General features: G+C 36.7%; 1 protein-coding gene and 1 long non-coding RNA gene across 2 annotated transcripts in view; one reads left to right on the top strand and one right to left on the bottom strand.

The window, feature by feature from the left end:
- The window catches only part of ROBO1 (roundabout guidance receptor 1), a 684,115-nt gene that overhangs the window by 173,780 nt on the left and 488,299 nt on the right, over positions 1–22,036 (top strand). The window lies entirely within an intron of this gene.
- LOC134548819 (uncharacterized) lies at positions 9,891–17,458 on the bottom strand. The gene is made up of 3 exons (XR_010079917.1): positions 17,112–17,458; positions 16,351–16,429; positions 9,891–10,002 (listed from the first exon to the last, which is right to left on the bottom strand). It is a non-coding gene; the product is annotated as an uncharacterized LOC134548819 (long non-coding RNA).

The raw sequence follows: 22,036 nt of genomic DNA, 5'->3' as shown, positions 1-22,036 counted from the left end.
GGTGCTGATCTGCTCCCAGGCTCGATGTACCCAGCCTGGGGGAAAGAGAACATCTTCAAAGATGGTAAGGGAGTGTCATTCCTGATCCTTCATTGTATGTATGATCACAGGGATGGTAGGATGAGCAGAGCTCAGACCTTGGCAGGTGGAAGTGACTGAAACGGAGCTGTGGAGTCTCCCCCGTGTTGACTTAGAAACAAAAGACATGACACATGGCAAAGCAGCTGCTGCTCTCACCTTTCCATCCTCATGAAGCTGCTTGTCAAGCTGCTATGGCTTGTGTGCAGTGTCCTTTCACACTGAAACACCGGGCTCTAGATTGTGACTTCTGTGAGCTGATGCATTTTTAGTCTGGGCATCAGCCAGAAGATCCCATCAGGATGAAGCTGATGGGAAACAAGCAGATAAGCTTCCCTGTGGTAACATATCTTCACTCATAAATACAATTCTTGCGCCTTTTCTTGTCCAAGGCTGACTAAGGACTCCAAAAAGTCCCTTCTGCTGTCTGTGCACAGATGTGAACCCGTTCACTCCATCCCTGAGCTATGTGTTGTAATGTAATTTCTGAAGACCACAAAGATTAATTTCAGTGGTAGTTACACTCCATAATGAACTCTTAGAAAATACAGTTTTGACATCCCTGGCTTCTGTGATGCATCAGTTCAAAACCTCATTTGTCTTGCCTGAATTTATTGTAAGTTGTAATTTAAGAGATCATCTCTCTTTTGTCAATTGTGCTTTTATCAGTTTAATGTTATCTTTACCCATTTATCTTCTGTATTCTGTAAGTTATGTTGAAAACATAAATCTTCTTCTGTAAGGTAATTATATCTACAGGTTATTTTCAAGACCTTTATTTCATTTTCTCCAGGTTAAATTGTAGTACAGAGAGCACTTTCTGAGGTCTGGGATTTTTTTTTCGGGACTGACTGTATCAATTCACCTGAAGCTTCCACTTTTAATCCACCGACGACTCTCTATGCCATTGCTTCTGGAGATATATTTTTCAATAAGTAACTACAGAATATACACAAAAAAAAAGTTAAAAGACATTTTTATTTATATATTCTTACAGCAAGTTTTGCTGTAAGAATTAATCCACTTAAGCCTTGAATCTAAATAGCTTCATGGATGAGGATTAAATTTTAAAACTCTTAATGAAGAAGAACATTAACATCAAAGTCGCTATTTAATATAATTAACATAGGAATGTGTTTTGTTAGTATATTGTTCATTGCAAACCTCACTAAATAAGAATTAGGAATTGCTTTAGGAAAAAGAAAGACTGTAACACATTTTCCTGTGGTACAGGAAATATTTAATTTATTTAATTTATTTATTTATTATAATATTTATGTTATTTAATTAGTAGTAGGAGGAGGAGGATATCAGTAACAAGAATCATGGATGATGTTTGTGTTGAAAAAATTCACTTAGAAAAAATAACAAATCAGACTAAAATTTAAGTAAATAATGCTGCTTTGAAAATTTTCTTCATAAACAAAGACATCAGATGCATTATTTTAAATTACTTCAATATTAAGTTGTCTGTAATTGTAGGTGCAACATATAGGAGATTTCAGAAGGATGAGCTAGTGAAATATGCCTTATAATTATATTCAGAAGACTGCATCTTCTTTCCTTAACATGCACACAAATGAGAAAAAAGCATTATGGGACTGTCCGACTTAAAGTAAGAGAAAGCTACTTCAGCACTTTTAATAATCCTTTTTATAATTTTGCAGCTGTCTGGCATTCTTATAGAATACAGAAAATGAATTAACTCTAGCAAGTATTTTATTATAAAGCATTAAGTTATAAATTTCATCACACAAGCTTTAACTTCTTGAGACTCTTTTTAATCTTTCTAAAATGGGTAAAAATTACATTAACCACTCCAAGTCTATACTAAAAGAAAGCTGGAACTATTTTTTAGAACTTTTTAAAAAATCTCATTTTTGTACACAAGTTTACCAACACAGACTTACAGTCTTTTTCCTTGAGGAAAGACATACTATATTTTAGAATTTTTTATGAATGCTGCAGCATGAGTTGGGATTTTAATTGCTTGTATATTTTCTAGAATTTATAATTTCTGTGCAAAGCAGTGCTTCCCCAGTCATTTTATTTAAAGGTTTTTTGAGACACTGACACTTTTTTAGTCAAACTTTTTGACTAAATTCTATGTGAGGCAGTGGAAAACTTCCATTGACGTCCATGAGGATAAATTATCTCTAAGGGTAAAGTATTCTTTAAGGATATTTTTGAGACTGTCAGCTATAAAATTAGTTCACATGTGTGGAAATTCTCAGCTTAGCACCATCTTTATTGTTGAGTCTCTGCTTTCAAAATACTTTTTAAACAAGAGAAGATTAGTTGAAGCCAAAGATAATTTAAGTCCACAGAAAAATATCTTGAACCTGGTTCCAGAGTATAAGCTTGAAGTATCTTATTTTGGATGATTATCTTGGAAGTCAAACTTTTAGTATAACTTTCAATTTTATATATTTAGAGATAATGAGGGAGAGTGAGAAAAAAAAGTTGGTATAGTATCCATTTTTAAGATGTTTGGATTTGATTTGGCATTGCATGAGGTAGGAACAACTTAGAATATTCAATGCAAGAATTTAATGATATTTAAGTCCTACTGCCTCATTAAAAAAAAAAAAAAAATCGTTAGAGCTTTATTTTGTGCCTGAGAGCCAGAAGATACCTTCAAATCCCAGCTGGAGATCTGTGACACGTGGTTTTGGTTTTGTGTTTGTGTTTGTGGGAGCAGCCCCACAGCTAACAGGAGTCTTGCTGCAGTGTCCCTGTTCTCCAGGAGGGCATGGCCCAAACCCCACTCTGTGGCTGGAACAAAAATGAGCAGTCCAATGTGACATTATTCAGCATATATGGCATTCTAATAGAATTAAAACTAAACTGCTATTAATTACTGCTAGCTGCAGCAACATACCTTGCTCAATACATACCGAGAATTAGAATTCGTCTAATGAGAATAACGATATGTTCAAGATTTGCAGTTTTATCATTCCTAACTGGTAATTATTCTATTCCATAGTAAAGTTAATATTGAAAAACAAGAATATAAATCAATTCAGTGTATTGGATTCACTTTTTTTAAAAAAAAAAAAAAAAAAAAAAAAAAAAAAAAAAAAAAAAAAAAAAAAAAAAGCACACTATGTCCACATTTCTCAGAACAAAATGTATACTGAGGTCATAGTCTGAGTGATGAAAAACTTTATTAGACTTCCACTGAAACTTTTGGACTGACATTTTGTGCAACACAGAGTAAAGATATTTTAAAGGCTATAAGAAATTAAATGTAGTCTTATTCCTAGTGAGTAGAGTACACATACCTGTGCATTCTGCTTTACCTGCCAAGAGCCATGACAAAGTAGTTGTGGTATGGTTTGAATAATATTTCTTTTGAAAATGTCATGGTAAACAAAGCTACAATCAATATATATATTCTTATAAATTACTTCAATTTTATATTTGCTTTAATTACAGATTGTTATAGCCATGAAGACTGTTGCAGAAATAAGTTTTGGTGTAGAATGTCTAGCAGAATTTTATTTAAAAGAATTCCAGTAAAAAAGAGTACTAAATATTGCATTTTTGCCTGGGGATTTCAGGCAAACTAAGTGCAGTAAAATAAGAAGGTTTGGAGCAGATAATTCAGGTATTTCAATAGTAAAGAAAAAAGAATATTGTTGCCACTTTAATGTTTTTAACTTCTGTAGATTAAAAAAAAAGGTTGTTCAGGCAGGAGTGCTGAGCACACTAGAACTGATCACTATGGTTTAAATTTCTTGTTTCTCAAACCTCACATTTTCTTTTTTGCTTTTTTGGTTGTGTTCTGGTTTTGGTTTTGGTGTTGTTGTTGTTATTGTTGTTTTGGTTGGGGAGGGGTTGTGGGGTTTGTTTTTATGGGGCTTTGTTTGTTTGTTTGTTTTGTGTTTGTTTTTTCTCAAAGATCATTTGGAGTAGTTTATTGGTTTCACAGCTTGAAAAAACTTCCTGACAAAAATCTAACCAAAAATTAGTCTTCTTTTTCTGCTGATTTTTTTTTCTTTTTGATTTTCATTTTGATTTAGAGTATCAAAACTCGCTTCACTCTTCATTAATCCTTGTTACCTTTTTATTTTTAAATTCTGCCTTATGATTTTCCTGTCTACAGTTCTTGTCTTTGTGCTTGAGAGAACAGCATGTTCTCATGATCTTCTTTTATGAGGAGTTAGAGAAAACCTTAAGATTCAAAGAAGACAAAAGAAAATAAAGATGTTCTGCTGCCAGAACCGTAAGTTTTGCATGGAGTGCTATTTCAAGAATATAAACTGGGAGAATGGTTTTGAAGGAACCTTGTGCTGGCACTGAAACACAGAATAAAAGATTTGGCTCCTGAAACCATTCAGATGTACTCTAGAATATCTTAAAGCCACTAACTCCCTTTCAAGAAGGCTGAAAAATTCTGAAATTACTGGAAAATGTTGGCTATTTCCAAGTTCATATGTTTCTATTTGACAAGCCATACCACTTGGCTATGTATAAATTAGACTTGTAATGAGTTGTGGTTTGCCAATGAAAATGAAATATGTGCTACAATTGTAAAGTGCTGATGCAGAACTTCACAAGTTAATACAAGGCCAAATATCTAATTCTTCAGTGTAGGGTGGTTCAAGTTCAAAGGCACAAGCTTCTATCCTAGAACAAATTTTATCCAGACGCCTTAATACTCCTGCAAATACTAATCAATCAATTCTTCTGTGCTGCAGAACTAAAAAATATTCCTGCACACCAAAAGAGTATTTATAGGTCTGCTGAATCCTTACCTTTGGAATTTGAAGTACCAGAGCCAAGTCAGTATTTGATAGCAAAAGATTTAGAAGATACGCCTGAAGCCTTTCACATTTCTGTACTGTAGTCTGAAAAAATGTTAACTTTCAGTAATAATCTTCATAATGTCTACAGTCACCTCTTATAACCTTCATTTAAACTAGGTGCATACTTCGGACCCAAGTAGTCTTAGATTAATTACTTAAAGCCAATACAAATGAAATTTGTTATTTTCTCCTGTTAAAATTCTGTTGTTTAAAATTATCTGGCTGTATTGGTGCTATTTATAATTATTAGTCTTGTCTTTAGCTACAGTTGGTATGATGACATCTACAGTCTAATATTAACATAAAAGTGGTTTTAAATCAGTTTTCAAGACCCATTTTTTCCCCCAAACTTTCTTAGAGGTAAACTTTTAAAAGCCAATACAATGAGTTGGAGTTGGAACAAAATAAAGTTCAGACATCTCCCGGTAGCTGCAAATTTATTAGATTGTTTCCTTGCTCTGTTAAGTACTTTGGTTGTAATTCCTGTTGAGTTCCAGAAATACTGAGTTTCCTCTTCCTACTTCAGCTGGGTGTTTTGTTTGTTTTGTTGGGTTTTGTTTTGTGCCATTTTCTAACCTGTGATATATCAAGTTACAGTTCCTAATTTCTGCTCTACACTACCTTGTATTGCATAATGAGAACAGTGAGCATGGTAGTTTATATAAAAGTTGGGTAAAATCTCAGAATCATTGATTTAAATACATTCAATTGAAAACAAATCAAGCAGCATTATGGGTTACAAATACCAGGTTACTCTGGGGATTTCTGTGTGTGCACTGCCCAGTTTTGCTGTGTGCTGGCACTTCAGATTCAGTAAATGGACCTCACAGAGTGAAACTGCCAGCATATGCTGTAAGCAGAGAATTATGTCATGTAGTGTTAGGGCTAATAGGCTAAATTACAGATAACTGGGAAGGGATCCACAGGTGGCCTTGCAATTTCTGCCTCAGAGTGGAGCAGCTAGTTAGAGGAGAAGCTATCACGTTACAAAACAAATTGTTAGGTATTTCATTTTGTTCTCCATCAATTTCCTTGCTATAAACAATTAGTAAAAAAAACCCTAGTATATATTGCATATATTTATATATGAGGAGGTGCCACATTCCAAAAAAAAAAAAAAGAGCTGAACTGCTCCAAAGAGAGGAAAAGAATAAATGGTTAAACAATCCCTGCATAGATAGAGTGAAGAGGATTTGACTGAAGAGAATTTCTTAATTCAATTGAGGACAAATCTTCTTGTGAAAAAAATCCTCCAAATGTGTAATTTGATAAACCAATGAACTTCATGTTAAATGAATAAATTGTTTAAGCAAACTGAAATGGCATATATGAAATTCTGCCACGTGACTTGCCCTAGCTGCCAGTTCAGTGTGTGTTGTGTGAAGAAATGCAGGGGATGGAAAGAAGGAGAAAACGAGGAAAAAGATGAGGGAATAAAAACAACGATGAGCAAAGGGAAGAGCTCTGTGGTGTTCTTACAGGGTTTTCTCTCCCTTCTTTCCTTCTTTCCAGATGTCATAGTGATGTGGGATTGAAATCTGCCCTGAGGTTTGTGAACCAAATGCTTTTAATTTCTGTGGAGTTTGCTTACATTAGAGTTGACTGTCGCTGCTCTTTGACTGATTTTTAAAACTCAAATTCATGAAGTCCCATTGTATAAAAAAAGCTAATGATAGGTCTTGGAATTTGATGAGGGACAAAACCCACTTTTAGAGGCCATTGTTCACTCTAAAACCAGTGGGAATGTTGAAGGTGTCCTAGTACAGGAGATTCATTTATGCAATGGACATTGAGTATACATAAAATCTGAAAAAAAAAAAGCTTTTCAGCCAGCTCTCTGGGCTTATATTGGATATTTTGAGCCAAATTGCAACAACCCACAGCAGACAGAAAGAAACGAGTGGGAGCCAGCCAGGAATGTTTTCACCTACTTCAAGGGCCCCACAAAAAATCATCTTCAGGCAGTTTCCAGCTTCCATCCACTGCCAGTGTCAGGCTGGAGCGTGTGCAGGTGCACACCCTTCCAAGGACTGCCACTCACACCTTGCACTCACTCACCTCCTTCGTGGCCCTTTGGCTCTTTACTTTTGCTGATGTCAAGCCTTCACTTTGAAAAGACAGGAGTCCCTACTTTGGGAGGCAGGGGCAGGCTGTCATACTGCAGACTGTCATACTGCAGACTTTACAGGCTTCATTTTCTACACATTACACACTCCTTATTCACTGCTGTAAAAATACACTGCGTGCAAGCCCAGTAGGTTTCAGAGGGTAATTTTTACTCTATAATAAATCTTCCATTTTATACCATATCACAGCCAAATATGCTTTGGTTTCATGTTAATCTTTATTAGCATATAGTTTTTATACTTCAAAATGAGTATTTTATCTGAAAAGTTACTAATATCTGTGATTGCTAATATTGTACAAATCGGATTGAATTTTTAGTTTTAAGTGGGGTTGTTTGTTTGTTTGGGGTTTTTTTTGTGTTGTTTGTTTTAAATGGAGGTTTTTGCAGGCTCTTTAAAATTTTAAACTATTGTCTTAGCTGGTGTACTTGAGAAAGTCATGTTAGCAGCTGTCTTCTTTAAAATAGCTCTGAAAACACCTAGAGTTGATGTCAACAAAGCAGAGATCAGTGAAATGGATCAGACAACTGGTCCTCATGTAAGAAGTGAATGTGTTAACTTAGAAAACACAAAAATTGGGACAAAGAAAAAAGGAACAGGAAGAGACTAGGTTTACTAATTAGAGAAAAAAAAATAATTCAATGGGAAGTAACACCTGAAGTCACTGAAAGCATTTTAAAGCATTCCAGCTGTATTCATTTGAATAAACAGAGGGTTATACTGATAATTCTGAAAGGTGATAATCATCACTCCAATCTAATGAGAAAGTAAGATAATCACACTCTCATTTGCCCTTAATAAACTTGAGGTTCTTTTAATTTTGATTGATTATTATTACTTATTTTTGTGTTATACATAATATATCCATCCTATCTGTAAAAAAAAAATGCTACATAGCTCTACCCCCTGAAATTCATCTTTTCTATATCATAATTTACTATTTTTAATCCTGGTACTAGAGAAGAGAATTTGGTCATTACAGTCACAGTTTTTATAAAAAAATTCTTACACTTTAATGTACAATTTTTTTATTCCCATATCAAACTTCTACCAGTAACTGAATGGTAAATTTACATTTTATGGGTATTTCAATTGTTTTGAAGGAAAATGATTTAGCATTAAATGTCACCAAATTTTGATTTTTTCATCTTTAAAATGGTTGCTTGGCTGTTTCCAGGTGTTCTTTGTTAATTTAACATGTTCATTTTTAATTATTTTCCAGAAAAATGCTTCTCTTTATGACAGATGAAAACAGTATCAACAATCCAAATAATAAGCAAGCTTTATAGTGCCTTACCAAAAAAAATCAATATTGGAAAAAATTACTAAGAACTGTAAGGACAGTATTGATTTTATTGCTGAGGTTAATAATTTCAAGTAGATCATGTAGTTAGGAATGTTTATTTTCCAGTGTCTTAGTTATTATGGAATTGTTCTAAGCACCAATATATGATGGCTGCTATTTTCTAGTTTAGAAAATGTGTAACTCATTAAAAACACACACTTTTGTTTTTCAGCTGATTTCCATTAACACATCTGTGTACAGTAGCACAACATGAAATATAAAGTAAAATGCTGCCCCAAATCAGCTAAGAATGTATTTTTTAGTTTGAAATATAGGCAAAAGTCAGGAACAGTGGCCTCTGTTCCTACTATTGCTGTATCTCAACACACAGAGAAACATATTAAATGTGTTTGTCTTTTATTTAACTTGAATGTAGAGTTTGTTTGAGGTTTCAGATGGTAATTTTAGCCCTATGCTCATTATGACATATCAGCTAACGATGCCACTTTTATTTCTCTACGTCTATTAAAGATATGACATTTTTAATTCCATCAGCTCAGGGCCTAAATTAGAGCTCGAGGTAAATGTTTTCATTTAGCTTATTGATTCTGTTCCAATTTAAGAGATTATCCCATAGCTCTAATTCACCCAAAGAATCTCACTGGGGAGATTTTCAAAGGCACAAATAGAAGTCAGACCACTAACTTCCATTCATTGCTGAAAATTGTATTACTGCCTTCTCTCTGGATACAGAGAAACCCAGTCCCCATTGTTCTCTTAATAGGACAGAGCATCCATCTTTCTCAAGTGGGCTTTGAAAGTGTTGATCAAAGCAGAGGAGGCCAGATGCTCACAGTCTGCTACAGATCCAGTACAGTCAGTGAGTTATTTGCACCATTTGGGACACAAGCCGTGTCATTGCTAAAATTATTACAAGTTACTTTGTCTCCTAATAACAAGATTCAGCACTAGAGAATTAACTTTTCCCTGACAAAATGGAAAATGGAAAAAGTTAGAAAAAAACCCTACTGATTCATTAACACCAATGCAAGTGTCTGGTAAAATTGTCCTCCAACTGATTTTTTTTGTTATTGGGCTGTGAGACGTTGACCTTGATTCTTGTTCTGAAGATCAGTATAGAAGCACTGCAGAGGAAATGTCCTCACATGCTTGGATGAAGATATTGTAAAGCCTTCACTTCATGGCAGTTTGGGTTGGCAGGAGCAGAAAGAGTGTAACCAGGCTCTTATACCTGCTTTTAGACATTTTGTCAGAGTTCCTCTTCTCTGCCCATCTGCCAAGATAGTTTCCCACGTTTCTGGTGCCACCCACTCCAGGAAAAGTTAGCTGATTTTATATTCCAACAAGATGCCCTGTTCAGCGAGCATGTGTAGAAAGCAATTTCTTTTCTTAAATGGACAGAGTGAATACCAGCAATATCTCTGTCTTCTGGGGTAAGTTTCATGGAGTTTTAGGTAGTAGGCTGGCTTCCACTTCTAGCTGAACTGTAGCACAGGGCCAGTTTACAAAATACATGTTTATCTCCTGTTATCTACTCAAAATCACCTGCTGAGATAATGCCACACTCACCTGGCTTTCTCACCATCAGTTGTTCACTAGGGTTGGCACAGTTCTCAGCTCAGCTACCTTCTCCTTTGCACCTCTTCCAGGCAACACCTCACTTCTGAGCAGGCTTGGTTAGCTGAAGACTGAGGGGAAGGAGATCAGGAATGACAAGGTGGAAAAATTATATACTGGAAAAAAAAGGGAGTAGTAGACTGAGATGGAATATGGAGAAGTCGATGGGGTATGGAGAAGTCAGAGATCAGTAGAAAGGAAAATAATATTTCAGTAAAGAGCCATCACCAAAAAGGAAATACATTTTTAAAGCATAAATAAGAAGAAAAAAACACAACAAGCTGTGTATTTGATCTTGCAAATATAAAATGTCCAGGTCTTCTCTGAATATTTTCTTGAAAGCCCCTAAGTTTATATTTGAAATGTGTGAGAAAAAGTAAATATAGAAATGCAAATCAGGCCTGACAGATTAGCCTAACAATCAGATTTTTGAAAAGCAGAAGGCTAACGACAGTTTAGCAGTTTATTTTGAGAGCTGAGTAGGATGGCATATTTTTACATTAAACAACATTCACTTTAGTTTTCTTGTGTTTATTTTTGTCTGAACATACCCTTACAGTTCTCCACCACTCAGTTAACAGTCCTACATTTGCCTGAATTAATAGGATAAATATTGCCAGTTTGTTAGAACAGATAATGATAAATGACTTGAAACATTAAATGTGTCTGGGACATATTTAATCCATAAGCTTGACGTTAAAAGCGCCAACATTATCTTATAAAATTTTACTATCAACATGATCTGGGAAGCATTCTTGTGGTAATCTCATACGGCTTCTCATTTATGCTGACAGAAAACACTGGCTGTGTTGAAATATCAGCTCACATAGAGCTGTGAAGGCCTGTTAGCTGTACGGTCACACATAAAAATGCTAAATAATCCTTAGAAGAAGGCACGCTCTGGCTGCTGGTGTGGGATCAAAGCGTGGAGGGTCCTGAGAACACTTGAGATGCACTCAGGGGTTCTGCTGGTTTAGTGCCAGAGCTGAGAAGGCATCTCGAGATGTGATGCTCTCACAAAAGCTGTGCTTCCTTCACGAATGGTGTGCTGGGATCCACAGTCCCCTGGTACTTTTTGCTTTTAAAGAAGAATTATTTCTCTCTTGTGCAGAAGCAATTTGTGGCTGTAGGAGGAGGTGGTGCAAGAGGAATCTCGACTTGCTAGCCTGTGGTAGTGTCAGCATCTCTCAGGTACCCTGGGTCAGCTGGGGTTGGAGCGCCCTGCTCTTCTGGTCCTTTTTTACTATTTTACTTTAATTTTTATATTTTTTTCCCCAATAGTGATTTTAAATGCATAAACTCTCCCGGTATGAAGGACAAGGTGCCACCTCCAGGTCAAACAGCAGCCTTTAAGAGATATTCTCTCATGTAGACTTTAGCCAGTTACAATGTGTGACATGTCTAGATTGCTTAGGAAGGATGATTCCTTTGCCTGAGTGTAAGTTTGGAGGTATTTCATAGGAACTCACTTTGCATTTTTAACAGCAAGAACAAAATATCTTCTTTATTACATGCTCCTAGATCAGGGTTTGTTTGTTTGTTTGTTTGTTTTAATTTCCTTCCTGGTGGATTTTAAGCATCTTTTACAAACAAAGAGAAAAAAAAAATGTTTTATGAAATAAGAAAACAATAAAGTCTTAATCCTTGCTTTTCTCATAGCATTAATAGCTAGGCGTGTAATGGGGAATTTCTTGTAAAAATCACAGTAGTTCTTGACTGAACTTTAGAGGCTTTGTCTAATGCCTAATCTTGCGCAGCCACATAGAAAAAATAAATCCAGGAAAATGGAAGTCTCTGAGATAAATCAAAATCAAAATCTATGCTGCCTTGAGGGCATGAGAATAGATGGCAAATTGATAAGGTACACGGGTAAGAAAAACATACTTTTTGCCTCAAAAGCCAGATCATCTCTTTTCTAATTTCAACAAGACAAATTTTATTTCTTGTTAACTGTATATAATTAATAAGTATTTAAGCAAGGCTGGCTGAACTAAACCAAGATCAGTTTACTTAAATATAGCTTTAGTCAAGACTAAATAATAGGTATCAGAACTGCTTTCTAATTGTGCAAATCATGCTGTATTTACGTTTTTGTGTTTGTATTTTTTATTAGCAGAAGCATGTATACATAGATGCTGTATATTTACTTCAAGATTTCTGTCTATCTCTGCATGAAAAACACATCTGTTTTCCTCTACCACCAAAAATGTAAAAATGTGCCAGCAGAATGTATAATGTTATGGTTGAGAATTTAAAGGCTTTTAAGTGAGGAAATTAAGAAAAAAACAAATGCCCTCAGAGAAGTGATGACTCTTAAGACTCAGTCGTGCTGGACCATGACGTCTTTAGGGGAGAGGTAATGTTAATTGATATGATTATACAGTGCTGAGTGCACTGTTGGTGTTCTATAAGTAAACAGAAAAAAAAATTAAAAGTTTGTTAGAATGGTGATTTGGGCAGGTTTTTTCAAATGTATGCATTTGGATGATTAAAAAACCCCAGTCAGTCTCGGGATCTTTGTTCAGTTGATGTATTACTTAGATCTGTATTACAATCAAAACAAAAAATAACCCAGCCAAGCTGATTTGGGACCATGAGTGTTTCCCCAAGGCTGCAGGGGTACACTGGTGTGTGGGTCTGTTCCTCACACAGGCTGCTGAATTATGTGTGTGTGCCCTTCCCTTCACAGCACTGCAATGTTTTCATGGCAAACATTGCTACATCTGAGTTGATCTCCCAGGAGTTTTTAGAGTTATAAGGTAAAATAAAACTTGGGTAACGTTTAGCTTTAATGAGTCCTGTAACTGTCCTGTCATGCCCCAGAGTCTGTACAGCTGCCTTGCAGAGGCTCCTTGAGAGCCTCTAGATTTAGTTCTTTTAAAAAGGGAGACTGCTGCAGAAGTGCATCAAAGGCAGCATAAGAACTGTATGTGGCAGCTATTTAAGTAGAGCTCATACTGCAGAAATAGAGACCTGCTTTGTTTTGCAAATTTGATAAAGATGCCTTCAAATCAAGGGCTTGAAAGGGCAGCTCAAGAGAGGGAGGGAAGGAGAGCTGCCCTTGCTCATGAGTTGAGGCAGTCCTTGTGTGACTTTGAGGAGGGGATGACTCAGGAACCCGTGGCATGGTGCCCAGGCAGGCTCTTGTCAGTCTGTCCTCCTTAGCACTAAACCAGCACCTGACTGCTGTGGTAAAAACCTTTCCCAGGTCATCAATTTCCAACACAGTCAGTGCAAGGGTCTTCAGGAGTGACAGAGATGTCCCTGTGTAAGGAAGTGGCTTTGGCTTTGTGGTGTGGAGAAGGACCTCTGTGCACAAGTGACCCTGACTTTCCAAAGGACAGCTGCTCTTCCAGTGGGAGAGGCTGTAGCTTTCATCATGTCCCTGTGAATGAATGCAGAGAAATTTATTTCAAACCCCCCTTGGAAGCCCTTGCAGTAGAGAGTTCTGTAACCAGTTAAAAGAAGGTGAAGTATCTAATGAAGGGAGAGAGAACTTTAGAAAAAAAAGTTCTGCCTATTATGGATAAAAAGCTCTGTGGAAGCTACTTGATCCAAGGAAAGATCTGTGCAGTAAATTGCCGGAGACTTTTATCTATGGCGCACTAAACCAGAAATTAAAAGTTTGGGACGTAATGAAAGCTGAGTAGAAAAGAAATTAAATATGTCTGAAGATCTGAGAAAATGACATGTATTAAAGCTAGATAGAAATAGTGTAACACAGACCATAAATTCATTATGTAATTTTATCTTCAAGTCCTTTTGACTGAACTGTAGCGTATAAGTCAGGAAGGTATCCAGTCTTAGTGTAATATCTTCAAGTGGTCCACTGCACCTCTGAAAAATTTGTCCACATGGCTAATTCCAGAATTAATTACATTGCTTTAGAGTAAGCTTTCAAATAGCTGAGGAACTCACATGAGCAGAAATTATACAGCAGAAACTGAAACTAGTTAAATGAGCTATAAAATACTGAATCACATAGGAGCAGGCCACCTTTTATTTGGCTTCACACCTCTGAATGCTTAATTGGGTTGGTTTTACTTGCTATTACTCCAGCGGGGAAGGCACTGCTTTGATAGCAGTAATTGCCTACTGCCCTGCTAGCCAGCAACACTGTGCATGAGGCACTCTGTTAGAGAGAGTGATGGGAAAGCTCTTTTGGTGATGAGTTTTCAATGTCTGATTGCATTTCTTTGTGTGAATGTCACTTGTGAGATGCTGCTTTGGGCATCCCTTCACACCCCCCAGGATACAAGGTAGCTTTTTTGCTGTAATGGGATAAATGGGTACAACCTGTGCAAAAGTGTCCATGCAGTGATTTGTGTCTATAAAAGTAGCCTTTCATTAATCTTGTAAGATGAAAAGCCATCTGGCCTACAGTTCTGAAACTTTCCATTAAATCTGTGTAGGATTCCCTGTTAGACCAAACAACTGTAGGGCTTGAGAGCTCAGCCAACATCTGCTGAAATACCAGTGTGATGCACCAGTTTACTTTTGCACAGCACAAGGCTCAATGAAGTTTGGATCTGGGACCAGATAAAGGATAAAGGTATTAACTAAAAGGCAGGATAGTCTTCTGTGAGTCAGCTCAAATTTTTAGCTCAGATTAATTTTTTCCAGTCTGGAATTTCATGCTTTGCTTTGTTTTTTTTTTTTTTTCTTTGAAAATCTTTTTCTTCTGTCCTTCAAGCAGTTCACTGTCAACTGTGAGACTGCAAAGCCTTTTGGTTTCGGTGCTCAAAACTGCAGCTGTCCTTTGAACAGTCAATATTTCTGCATTCACAGTAAACTACACCATTCCACGCTTCTGCTCATGTGCTCCTAAAGGGCTGCCTTATATTAATTGAGAGGGGTTTTTTTTTCTTTGCTGTATTTTGGTGCAGTGAACAGTTTGGTACATTCAGGTGTCTTACATAACCAGCAACACAATGAGTCATCTTTGGAGAGCGGCTATTGACTGAACTGGCATGAGTTCAGAGGGTGCAAAATGTGCAGTTAGAAAGTGCTTTAAGAAAAGACAATCTGAATCCCCCAACCATTTTCACACTATATGTTACCATAGGAGTTATTTTTGCTGTGGGCCAAAGGCCCAGCAGCATGTGTAGGAGTGATCTCCATCATTGCTCAGCACATAGATGTGACTCCTGTCAAACAAAATGATCACAAAAAACCCAAAGCTTTTCATAGGGAAATCCCACTGTGACAAGGATGTGATGACTCTCCCTGCCCAGACACAGAACTGGGTCTGTATGTAGAACTCACTCCCTCCTGGTCATGTCTCCAGAGGGAATAGCCACAAGGGGCTGCTGGGGTCAGAGCAAAACTGAAGGCTGCTTGTCACGTGTAAGAAGCAGGAGAGCTGGCAGATCACAAGTTCTTTATATCCTGTTCCATAAATACTTTGCTCTTTGTACTGAGCCAAGTTCTCCCAAATTGACATGAGAGCACTTCTCTCATCCTACTTTCTCCAACTAATCCAAAGAAAAAGAACATCCCTTTTAAAGGGTTTGTGGATAACTGCTTTAATGCCATTGAAACTTTCTTGTGGTCATCTGAGGTCTGCCAGCTGGAGGTGAGAAAATTCTTCCTGCTCTCTTTTGGAAAGTTCCTGTCACTGACATGAGAAGGTTTAGAAATTAGTGTCTTCAGCTAGTCACCTCCTAACTGGTTCTTGTGCAGTATTTCAATTGCACTAATAATTTTGAGCTCAAATTTCATAGAGATCAGTGGCTGTGAGCATTAAAAATTAATAGCTGCATTATTAAGTTGAAAATAATTTACTTTGTCTCTCCTTTCCTGGTAATTGAAATTGTATCTAGAAATTTACTCCAGTACTTTATTCAGATAAAGGCCCTGAATTCTGCAGCTCGGTTACATGCACACACAACAGACAGCATGCAATGTGTGAGGCTGAAGATCAGCCTGGAGAATGCTATGTCAATGCTGTTCTGTGAAGGAATTTTTACTGTTGTATAATTAACAATTTTGAGTATCCCTGAGACTGATACTTATGGTGCTAAAAGACTAGAAGTTTTTGCTGTTACTTTCACTGGATATAAATGTAGACCTCGTGCAGACTAAAACCCTCTGTCTCCACGAATGAAAAGCCTTCTGGTCTTATTGCAGTGATTTTCTTCTCTCAGGATGAAGCTTTTCTGGGTCTAGCTTCATAATTGTGGTGAGAGGGGTAGCAGACAATTTGTGTTCCAGCTCTTCCTTTCGATGACTTTCGAGACATTTCCAATGACCTCGGGGATGTTCGTGATCCCCGGTACTGACGGATCCAGGGTTAAATTACTTCCAGCAGCTGGAATCTGCCTGCACTGGTGCCCCGAGGCTGCTGGGCTGCAGGGGGAAGGTTTGTTAGGTAACACAGATTCCACACACAATTTCTCAGAGCTTCTCTTACCGCCGATGCACTGCTCCATTTATGCAGCATCTGCTGACAGAAACCCGAGTGGGAGGTGGTATCATTTGTGTTGATTTCCCTAGAAATAGAAGATGCTTGTGCTGAATAAGAGAGTTACTGCACAGCTAAAAAAAAAAAAAAAAAAAAAAAAAAAAAAAAAAAAAAAAGTTTCTTTTTAAAGCATTTATTTTTCATTTTGGATATGGGTTTTTTTGTCCTTGCCCCCCTCTGTGGGTAAGGGGGGGGGAAGCTTGTTTTTGTGCCCATTGATAAACGTAATGAGATCTGAGTGTCAACATTAAAATGTTCCGTGTCATCAGCTCTGTGAAACTGCAGTGAAATATGGAAGCGAGGGAGAAAAAACTCCGTTTTCAGCCTGGCTGTGTCCCCTGCTAGGGTGCTGTGGGGAATGTTGATAAACACTGGGAAGGGCTGAGAGGTGGCAGAGGCAGGTGAGGAGCCCGTGGCTTCTGAGGGACCACAGAGAGCTGCCACTGCATCTCCTCCTGCATCCGAGTGCAGGAGGCTCTGAGTTAGGGGAAGCCTTTACAACTCTTCTGTTTTTGCATTCCCTGGATCAAGGAAACAAGCCATGCAATGGAAATTTTTAATAAACATTTCTAGTAGGAGTAATATTTTACATCTCCCTCTGCCTCTGCTGAGTAAGTGCTGCTAGCTCCAGTTGTTCATTACTAAGGAAAGTCTTCTCTAATTCATCTCCAGCAGTACTCCAGGTAGAGCTGGTTTATTTTTTTTATTACCTGGCATGGCTGTGCTGTCACTGCTGCTGCTGCTTGGGCTAATAGACTTATCTGCTGCCGTGGACATCGCGCCTAGAATAAAAGCGGGGTCAAGGTGGAGAGGTGAAAAGAATCGTGAGTAACCCGGGCTTTTCCTTCTCTTCTTCTCAGCTCTCTGTTTGAAGAAATGTGTCAGGCCTCATTTCTCCGTGCAATTCTTCCTCTCTGCGAGGTCGCTCTCTAATAGCAGCCTTAAGGCCGTGTAATTGAAGGATTTAAATATGCATGTGGAAGGCACGGGCCACACCTTCCGTGAGCTCCGCACATCTGCACTCCGGTCCTGTGTCTCCTGTGCCTGTGCTCATTAACTCCTCTCTTTCCAGGGACTCGGGAGAAGTCCAGGCTGCACCTTCTCTATTTATATTTTTAGCATTTTGTGTGCTATTTCAGATGTTAGCTTTGATAAGGGCAGCAAATCTCACAGCCCTGCAGTTTGTGTGAAGGAAACTTGTAACCCCAGTTGATTATAATGGTGAATTTTATGGATATAAATGCAAAGCTGCACTTTACAATCTGCAGGTTTAGGTAAGGGGGTGTAAGGTAGAACTGCTGCTTGTGAAGGGTTTATCAGAGCTGCACTTATAAAGAGAAAAGAGCATTTACAATTAGAAAAGGAAAGTAGATGAGTCATCATAATATTTGAGTGAGACTTCCTACTGCATACACAGCTGCTTGACCGAAATAACCAGATGATTATTTCCATTTAAAGGACAACTCAGTTCTTGCTGACATTATTCCTTATTCCTGTCCAGCTATTTATAAACAAGAATGCCCATGATGGGCAGCATAATATTATCATTATGCCTGTTAATATTTGCTATGGTTTTGTTTTGGGATTTTTTTTAGAAACCCTTAGATTACCAAAAGAGAAAAGGAATATTGAAAATGGAATGAAGGTTTTCTGTTTTATTCAGCTAAATGTGATGTGGTTGCCTGGAAAATGTATGTGATGGAAGTCCCTAAAACAACCAGAACTTGGAGGGCTGGCTGTTGGTTTCCTTGGAATGGGTGTTGTCAGTCTTCTAACCTGGAAGCTGATCTGCAGCTTGAGCAATATTTTTTTTTTTCTCTTAAAGTATGAACATAATATCAATAAATCTGCTGCTTCTGTCAGTCCCCGTATCAGTAGCATTAAGGAAAGAGGTGATGAACTCAGTGGAACTGAGAACTCACAAATACTCTACATCTAAAGCCCACACTGCCCAAACTGGCCGGGCATGAATGTGTGAATAAGGGATGCGAAAAAAAAAAAAAAAAGTAGCAACCCACAGTTTATAAATATTTGAACAAATGAACTAGTCATAACTAAAAGAGCCCTTTATTTTAATTGTTGTGGAAACTGAGGCACAACTGAAATATGTTGAATGAATTTTTTCCACAGTATGTTTCTTTCTCAGTAAAAAGGCCTTCTAAAATGAGTATCTGTATATCTGTTATGAAAAAAAGCCAGATCCTAGAGTAAAAATACTGTACATTCAGTTTTCATTATTTGACTTGCAGGTGTTTGAAAAATTCTGAGTATACAGTTTGATTTTTTTCTATGAAGAATTTTAATAAATGGTTATAAAAATATTAATGTCCCACAAAAGCATTAATAAAGTTAATCAGCTTGGGATTGCATTTAGCCACGATAAGTAAATCATGCAAATATTCAGAAGTTTAAGAATACCACCTGTTTGAAAATTGTTTTGCAAATACAATAGTTCATTTAATGTCACCTGTATTAACTATTAGACTTCATTTATTCAAATTACTTGCTTTCTTCTCTCAGGACAGGGTACTCTCAAGCCAGCACATTAGCACATTGCTATATTTGATTAAAGGAAAAACAGGCTGTAAATTGGCTGTTACAGTACCTTCATATTTTGTCACTTGATTGCTTAGAGAGATCAGTCGTTGAATGTGTTAAAATTTATGGATCTGAATTAAGTCTCCTTGAAATTAAGAGAAGATGTTTAAAGTAGACTTTAGTGTTTCTTTTATTTAAATTTTAGCAGCAGACTTACTAAGAACAAGAATATTTTACAGGAATACCATTCATGATGTCAGAATTTCTCTGGAAGTTGGGATGCAGATTATCATTCAGAGCTGGATACACTGAGAGAGAAAAAAATGTTGTGTAATCAGAGCTGATGGATTCCTCGTTGATTGTTATTAGTGCTGTATATTTGCCTGTCAGTTGACATTGCACTTGAAGATGTTCTCTTGCTAGTTCATTTTTGCATATTATAGTTAAAATTCTCAGGAAAAAAAAATTTGGAAAGGTTTGTGATTGTGTCATATATGTTTCTATTTAACTGGGTTACACTTAAGTTCCATAACTAAAACCAGAAAGTATGACATTACATGAAAGGGGACATGGCTGCTTTCTGCATCTTTTAACAGAAATTTTCACTAAAGCATTGAGATGCAACAGTTTAGAAATGTTTTAAAAGTAATTTATATTTACAGTATGAAGAGATTTCAAAATATTTTTGCTCCAAGTGGTCTTTTAGATGACATAACAATTTTTCTTTAGATTCTCTGTGATGCTTCTCAAAGAAAGATCATAGTATATTAAGGGGCATAAGAAGTTGTCCAGAAAAGCAATTTTAGTCATTCTTCTCAAAGTCCAGCAAGGACCACAACAAAACTTTAGTTTCTATGGCTGGCATGTGCTTTATCTGAGCTTACACCTTGTTAGATGAAGTTTTCTTCTTTACTTTTCCATAGGGGATCTTGGAACTGGCAAATCTGTAGCCTGGTTCTGCTCCATTGCAGCTCAAATGAGTGAAGTGGGGGGAATGGAGATAGGTGTTATTTTCTGACAAGTACAACTGCAACAAAAAACAGTATGGAAGGAAAATAAGTTGATTTTTCCCCACATGAATCTGTAGTTTTCATTATAGCAGTGTTTGGGTAATGTGGGGGGTAACAGCACATATCTTGGAGGCAATATTAAACTATTTAAATATGTAAAAATTAGCTTTGCTTAATTACTTATGCAATGATGTCTTCTTCTGGGATAATATTACTTTTGTGTATTCACTTCATGTTTAAGAAGGCCAACAATTATTGTTTGAATGCCTGTCCTTTATGATTTACATGCCTATGATAGCTGGAAATCATTTAAACAAATCTCATGGTTTGACACCAAAATGGCAATGCATTAAGACTGTCTTGCTGTCTCTCAGAAAACTGTATTATAGAGCAATATCCTGGTTATTATTAACTGCTGTATACTGCATATAATGTTTATACTGAAGACTGTACAAGCATATTTTCTAACATTTATAACTTTGTATATTTTTTGTTGTACTTTGTGTAATTTTTAAGATTTTTTTGAGACATTTTCAGATTGAACAAGGCATTAGGACTATTCTTTCTGTTGTACAATTCATTTTGCATTTCAGGTAAAGGGCTTAGGATCAGCATAACTGGTTTATTTACTGTAGTTGGCACTAAAACTATCAAATGCCATGGTGTTTGTTTAATCATTATTACTAGTATTAGGAATGCCACTAATATAGAACGAGTAAAGAAAAATGATACTTGTTCTTACTCTTTCTTTGTGTGTTGAAATGTGTATGTATATATACATAAATATATATATATATGCATACATATATATATATGTATGCATACATACATAGGTAAATGGGGGCACATAAAGAGCTACTTTACTCTGTTAAAAGCCTCAACAATCTTCTGTTGTGGTACTAAAATCCTGTCAGTAACATATCAGTCATTTCTCAGTCAGTCCCAGTCGTGTATTTTCTAGGTAGAGGGAATATGCTGAACTTTTTAACTTCTTTTTTTTTTTTTCCTAAATAAATCATGCTGATATTCATTGATTAGTTGATAGCTTGTGAATTTCTTATGATTATTTGGTACTCATAATTTTTACCTGTCCCCTATGGATAAAGAAACAGAGTCCTAATTTTGTTATAAAGCAAAATCTATCTAGTTGTTTCTTTCCAAGTTTCCTCAGATTGACTGTAATTTAGACAAGTTGAATTGTGCATTGGGGTAAATCTTGCAAGTTATTCCATGGTTTATATTTGACTACCAAATAAATATATCTTTCAGGTAGTTTGGGTAAGAAGGAAAAGGAATCTGATATGTGGCTTAACCTGTATGGATCCTTAAAGAAAAAAAAAATGGATTTAATAATAATGTTACTGCCTCAAATGAAAATATGGTTGAAAAGAAAAGGATGAAACCAGTACTGAAAGAGATTAGGAGGTCTCAGGGGACACTGCCCAGGGACATCACTGCCCATCTCTCCACGTGGCAGTGCCACTGGGATGCCCAGACAAACAGCTGCTGGGAGCACATCACCAACAGGGATTAATTTCTCTGCCCAGATGAACTATCTTGATTTGATGAAAAAAATGTCAGGTATATAGTTAAAAATTAGTGTTCTTCTAAATAAACCAGCAAGCTCCTTATCTTGAAGAAGGGAGTAAAACATTTATCCTTCTCGAAAAGCAACAGAGTGGTCTTTGATGTTTAAATTTCCTCTTTTGTTACAGTATTTAACCCTGACATGTACCAAATAATTTAACTGCAAGTTTGCATATTAATATCATGTTGCACTAGAGGCTTCTTTGGAACCTTTAAACAGAACAGCAAATCAAAACCATTTAGTGATCTTTGGAGGTCAGAGTATAACCAGGAAGGCTTAACACAGCCTTTCCTAACCTTGGGGCTGTTTTCAAAGTACTTTTTTAGCCCTCTTTCAGGTAGTTGTATTTCTTACAAGAAATCTTACTTCACCCAGCAGAGGAAGGTGTTCTATTACAGACATTTTAATGTCAAGTAACTCAGTATCTAAAAAGAACTATGAGCAGAAAAGACATTTGCCCTTAGATGCTGGAGCCTTTTTTTTCTCCTTAAGTAGATGT

Source organism: Prinia subflava, chromosome 3 (genome assembly GCF_021018805.1).
Source record: "Prinia subflava isolate CZ2003 ecotype Zambia chromosome 3, Cam_Psub_1.2, whole genome shotgun sequence".
In the NCBI taxonomy this organism is placed as follows: Eukaryota; Metazoa; Chordata; class Aves; order Passeriformes; family Cisticolidae; genus Prinia; species Prinia subflava.
This window is presented reverse-complemented; position numbering and strand designations above follow the sequence as displayed.